Raw genomic sequence first — 6,388 nt, forward strand, 5'->3', positions numbered from 1 at the left:
AGGATCATGTGAAACTGAAGACTGGACTGAAAATTCAACTTTCCCATCAGAATTAAATTAATAATATTTAATTGCAATAATAATGCAATGATATTTTGTAATAAATCACAATATTCCCCATTTTTTTTTACGTTATTTTGCATCAAATAAAAGCAGCACTGATGAGCATAGGAGACTTCTTTTAAAAACATTTTAAAAACTCTTACCGATCCCAAACTTTATACTACTGTATTTCAGGTGTAATTCAAAAGGGTGCATCCGATGGAAACTTTACTATTCCATGAGGCCACAGAAAAGGAGCTGTGAATGGCAATTTTCACTGTAAGTTACATGACAACATGGTGTATGTTTTACATCTGAATTTTATTCACACTACACAAATTCAAACTAAATAGAACATACTTTTTAATGATCGCAAAGGAAGTATCTGTTCAGAGAATATGCAATTTCGTACACCGCTAATGATGACTATCATCGGACTATCATTTATTATACTCAGTCCTGTTGGCTTAGGCATCTCCAAGATGACAAGAAACAACACCAGGCTGAGGATAAGAGCCAGTATTGTGCTTTGAATAAAGAGGGGCCAGAGTAAGATGGGAGATGTAATTGATAATTCCTTCCTAAGCCTTAATAAACCTGTTGCCTATTGCCCTAATCAGAGTTTAATGTCAGGGATGGAAGAATTTGCAAAGGGGTGATCCTCTTCTTCTGTGACTGATCTTCTGGATGACATAAATGTGGAAGTGCATGGCTATGTCACAACTTGTTTTCCTTTTTTAGCAGAAAGAACTCACACCTGACGGGGAAACACTCCACAGCTCAAATTACAGACCTTTCTATATACTTTGTTCAGGAACTCTTAAATGATAGAATTATATTTGATAATGTGAAAAACATCATTAATGTAACAGCAAGTCACTGTAGTTAACAAACATCTTTATTTACTCTGAAAACCAGAATAAAGTTGAACTATTATATAAGATAAGCTCATAAACCATAATGTTATTAAAAGAAAATAGACTCCATTACATCACTAATTAAAAAAACCTGTTGCCTATTGCCCTAATCAGAGTTTAATGTCAGGGATGGAAGAATTTGCAAAGGGGTGATCCTCTTCTTCTGTGACTGATCTTCTGGATGACATAAATGTGGAAGTGCATGGCTATGTCACAACTTGTTTTTCCTTTTTTAGCAGAAAGAACTCACACCTGACGGGGGAAACACTCCACAGCTCAAATTACAGACCTTTCTATATACTTTGTTCAGGAACTCTTAAATGATAGAATTATATTTGATAATGTGAAAAACATCATTAATGTAACAGCAAGTCACTGTAGTTAACAAACATCTTTATTTACTCTGAAAACCAGAATAAAGTTGAACTATTATATAAGCTCATAAACCATAATGTTATTAAAAGAAAATAGACTCCATTACATCACTAATTAAAAAAAAAAAATGCTTGTGATTTTTTTTTTATTTTTTATTTGTTGTTTAAATTGGTCAGAGGGGAAAGCTTTTTGCTAGCATAGTGGTTAAGTTATAAAGTCTACCAGCAGGGGCCAACTGGCCAAACCCTGACCCCCTGTGCAAATCAGACATTTTACTCTTATACAACCATTTACAAATGCCTTTAATCAGCATTAATCCAAAATATGGTAGAGATAAGTCTAGCAGAGATCAAATCAAGCTAGTATTTGTCTTTACACACCATGCTGGTGTTAATGTGGATTAAAACGATCAGATATTTTTAGAAATCTTTAAATCCATCCTGATATATTCCTCATCCTTGCCGCCTTCTGGGCAGGAAGTGCCCTGGAAGGTCGTGACCTGGCTATAGAGTACTGATTGCACACAGACGGCCTTAAACAATTACTGCAGACCGCAAACTGTTCTCAATCTGTGCCAGCAATGGCAGGCTGGCATTAGCACAGTGCCTAAATAGACATAAACTGTAGGTTCCAGTTGTGTTCGTGGACTTTAGCATTACCGGTGCTGTTAAAGACACTATTCAACATCCTGAATCAATTCATGCTAAAATGCTCTTTATTGTACTCCCTCATTGTGTGTGGGTGATTGTTACAAAACATTAGATGAGTCTTAGGAGAGGAGAATGGCTAAATATATGCGCAGGTGCATTAACATTAGCATGTCCTCTCATATTTTTCATATGGAGGATATTTTTAAATGCAATATACAATTTATTAAATTTTATTTGATAAAATATTTATAATTTATTATAATATGTATTTTTGCCAGTATTATTATTTTGTTAATTTCATTTTAACACATTCTCACTTGTGGTTGTGATGTACACAGACATTCGATTGTTTTGCATTCGTAGGCTGTTATTCTCATGTTGAGCAGTAGGGGAGTGTTTTTCCTGGTGTCCAGCCACATTTCTCCCACTAATTTTCCCAGCATAGTTGTATTTCCCACCACATGGCCTGCATGGACATCCAGCTCTGTCTATAGGTGAGTTCAGGTCACAAGAACAATTCTCCAGTGTTGGGGAGTAACTATAACTAAAAGTATGTGACAGATAAATTAGCTATTTATTTTTTATTTTTATTTTTTTTCAGTAGAGTGTCAGTAATTCTTATTAAAACAGATGAGCTCTTCCAGCAACTGCAGCTACTTTCTCTCCCAATAATAAGTGGTTTAGCATGACAAAACATTTATTCACATTTTGTTTTATTTGCAGAATTGCCCAGAGGACCAGGACTATATTTAGACCAGTTGAGTTTCTCCATTCAGAACCCTTTGTTTTGCACAAATATAGCTCTAAATAATTAAATAAATTACAATACCATTCAAAAGTTTGGGGTTATTTTAAAAGGAAATTAATATCTTAGCTTAGGAATCATTAAACATTTTTTGAATGGTGTTGTATAGGGATATTTATGTAAATAAATAAATTTATGTATTTATGTACAGTAGTTGTTTTATTAGTACCTTTTACTGTACATATTGTTTGTAGCAGCAACTTTTCAGCCATTTAAGGCCCACTCAAGATTTAGGACTAAATGGAATAAATCTCCCTTATGAAATCTGTTTTTGCATGTTAAACTGACAGCACCTTTCCTTCATTTTGCTTCACTTTATTGGTGCTGAAATAGCAGTCTGGCTCTCTCGCTCTCACCGTATGTAGAAAATGATGTGCAGGTGGAGAAAAGAGATGAAGTGCCTCGTACATCAGAGAGCTTAAAAAACAAAAGATCATTTGGGTAAATGAAGGTAGAGGCCTCATTTATCTTGCTTATGGCACAATCATTCAGACTATGAGTCCAACACTGTCAGTACTAGTTCACATGCTCAAAAAATTGGTACATGATGCGCCATGAGTATGTGAATTATATTCTCGAAATGAGGTTAGAAAGCATTGCGTGTTCAGTTATACCTGTGGCCTCATTTGGATTGGATTGTGCCTACAGTACATAGTTTTCATGTGATCCACCAGCATGCAAAATGTGATGTTTGAAATGTGATCTCTCATAATGCATGATAGAAGAATAAACATGTTTACACTGTGAAATGTGACTCTAATGAGTCCTAAACAAGGCACGCTTACTTACATTCTGTTTTCTAGACTATTGTTATGTTTGAACTTTTTATTTGAGTATTTTGTGGATCTCTGAAGAATTCAATTGAAAGTCTGTTTCAGTTGCTCAAGCCACAGGGGCTGTTGTCTTTGTCTGTTCTTAATTTCTGGAAGAAAATAAAGAAAGAAATTATCTGTTTCCCCACAAGTGGACTTGACCACCTGAGAGAGTAAGAGGTGACTAACGCTTGCGATACTTTTGACGGAGAGGACTCTCTGTTCTCTAGAAGAATTTGCTATCAGCTGTGTGTGTGTGTGTGTGTGTGTGTGCGTGTGTGCGTGTGTGTGTGTGTGTGCGTGTGTGTGTGTGTGATAGGGCTGAACTATAAGGATGACCTGCTTGCCTGGGCCAGACTGAGAGAATTTTGATACTGTAGCACATTTTTGTACGCTGTAAAAAAATATCCTATTAAATTTTCTGGAAAAAATGACAGCTGTGGATGGATGGTGCACAGGGTTATAAACACAAGTGAAAAAAATACACTCCGGGTAACACCCAATACTAAAATAATGCGATAAACTTTCATTAAATAACATAAAATGTAACAAAACACCCTAATTACTGATATCAAAAATAAGAAGAAACAAAACTAAATAAAATATATGATATCACACAGGGACTTTACTGTAAATTGTATGGTAAATCATAGTTTTTACTGTTTGAATATTAGCTTTAATTTGACGTATTCTGCAATAAAATGGCTTTTAATGTGATCATTTACGATTTTTCACTGTAAAAGTTACGGTAAGTTACAGTTAACCGATAAAATAATTTAGCTAGCAGAGACAAAATTTTGTCGAAATTGCTAGAATAACTTGTGATAGTCTTGGTAAAATCTATATAAATTGGTTGAAAGTTACAGTTAAATTCACAATATATGGCAAAAGTGTTTAGTGAAAGAGTTTTTTTTTTTCTCTCTCCTTCTCTCTGTTCATGTGTTTCCAGGATATAATGAAGTGATGAGTAAAACAAAAGTAAATCAGAAGTAAATATTTTACAGTTAGGTTTAAAGTTAAGGCATCGTGCTTTGTGAATGTGGAATTTTCCCAAATATAAGATCTATACAATATAAAAAGTTTAAACATTTAAATTTTAAAATTAAAAAAAAAATTAAACTAGTGACATTGTTTTGGTGCCTGAGAAAATGTTGGCAGTGCCAGTAAATGTTTGAACAACTGGGGAAGCAGAAAAGAAACATTGAGTGTGGTTGCATAGGTCAGGTTTTGCCTACGTTGTGAGGACCAAATGTCTCCTTATGAAAATAAACCTGAAATCACATTCACATGCTTTATGAAGTCTTAATTTGCACAATGGTTTCTGTGAGTGAGGTCTGTCTATGTGTGTTTAAATATGAGTTTATGTGCATGTTCATGAGAATATCTCACCCACAATCACTTAATCACATCACCTCTACACTAAAAGAACATGCAGCTACCCAGTAAAGTGGTATGCAGATGTGCACTTTCACCTGCAACACTGGTTTATTTCTCGAAATATTGTGTATCCGCTTTGCGCAGTTCATCGTGATCAAGGTTTTGTGCCTTCAGCTCTTTCAAAGGAATAAAACAATGGCATACACTCAGTTTCAAGGCCTCAATAACAAGCAGATGTTTTTTCAGCCAAGTCTCTTCATAACACTCTCTGGCAGCCTGCAGTGTTTTTATCCCTCGTTCCAGCCTCCACGGTCTTGTTCCCATCCTCCCCTCCTCTTACGCTGACATTACAGCCCTTTGTGCTGGCCTTGGTTTGGATCTGCTCCCTTCATCAGGACTATGACAAGGGATGCATCACTAAATCAAACAATGAGCAATTCATGATAGGGGCTAAAGGGGTCCACATGTCTCCAACAAGGCCTCTGGAAGTCAGGAAGCCAGGCATTATGTAATGTCACTCACGCATGATATGCTCGTGATTTTTTTATTTTTGGAGAATTCTTTGTACAGCTTCACAAATGGTCCATCATTGCTCAATTAAGTTCTCAGTGTGCCTATTGTTTGCTGTGATGAATGAGTGTCATCTGTGGATGGCTCTAATCTTGTGTTTGTTCCACAAAAAAGCAGACACATTTTTCTTCTGATATCTGCTAGAGCAGGGGTCGGCAACCTTTTTGGCATGATGTGCCATTTTAAATTTTTATGGTTAACCACTGTGCCAACAGCCCCCCCCCCCCCAATGCATTCTGTACAGTACAGTACATACACATTTTTAGAGAATACAATAAAAAAAGGACACTTTGATTATCATGCAAATGCAGAAAAAAAGTTTCTGAGGATTTTTTTTATAAATTCTTTTTTAAACTTTTCAAAAGTTTCTTGAATAACAGATAAACAGTGTGACCGTACTGAATACCACTGTATGTGTGTGTGTGTGACAAGGACAATGCATTGAAACCGTTCAGTTTAATCCCCATTCTATATTAATGCGCTGCTTTAATTGATGCGCGCACACACACCACTGGCACACAGAGATCTGAGATCGCGCTGTGCAAAAAGTAACATTCAGAAGCTCATAAACTTGTCAGTGCTGCCACTCTACTTTTATTAATCAACACTGAATTGCTACGTTATATGTCTCAGCAATGAGGGGTGTAAAATCGCTGTTTTTTAAGTAAGTTAGCCTAACTAAACTCAGCTTCATTGTTTTTAGAGAGAGACAATTTACACATCTCTCTCTTTCTTTGTTTGTATGGAGATATTTGGGAGATGAAGTTAGTTTTTTGAATCAATTTATATAGGCCTAGCTGTCGGTCATTTAACATTTCTATCGTAAAACATATTGTTAAG

The 6,388-nt window shown here is 35.7% G+C and overlaps 1 long non-coding RNA gene across 1 annotated transcript; it reads left to right on the forward strand.

Annotated features, from left to right (window-relative positions):
* The first annotated feature begins 206 nt into the window (after positions 1-206).
* Positions 207-4,092, forward strand: LOC122136359. The gene is made up of 3 exons (XR_006154090.1): positions 207-321; positions 2,348-2,478; positions 2,708-4,092. It is a non-coding gene; the product is annotated as an uncharacterized LOC122136359 (long non-coding RNA).
* The last annotated feature ends 2,296 nt before the right edge of the window (positions 4,093-6,388 follow it).

The sequence above is a fragment of the Cyprinus carpio genome, chromosome B2 (genome assembly GCF_018340385.1).
Source record: "Cyprinus carpio isolate SPL01 chromosome B2, ASM1834038v1, whole genome shotgun sequence".
NCBI lineage: Eukaryota > Metazoa > Chordata > Actinopteri > Cypriniformes > Cyprinidae > Cyprinus > Cyprinus carpio.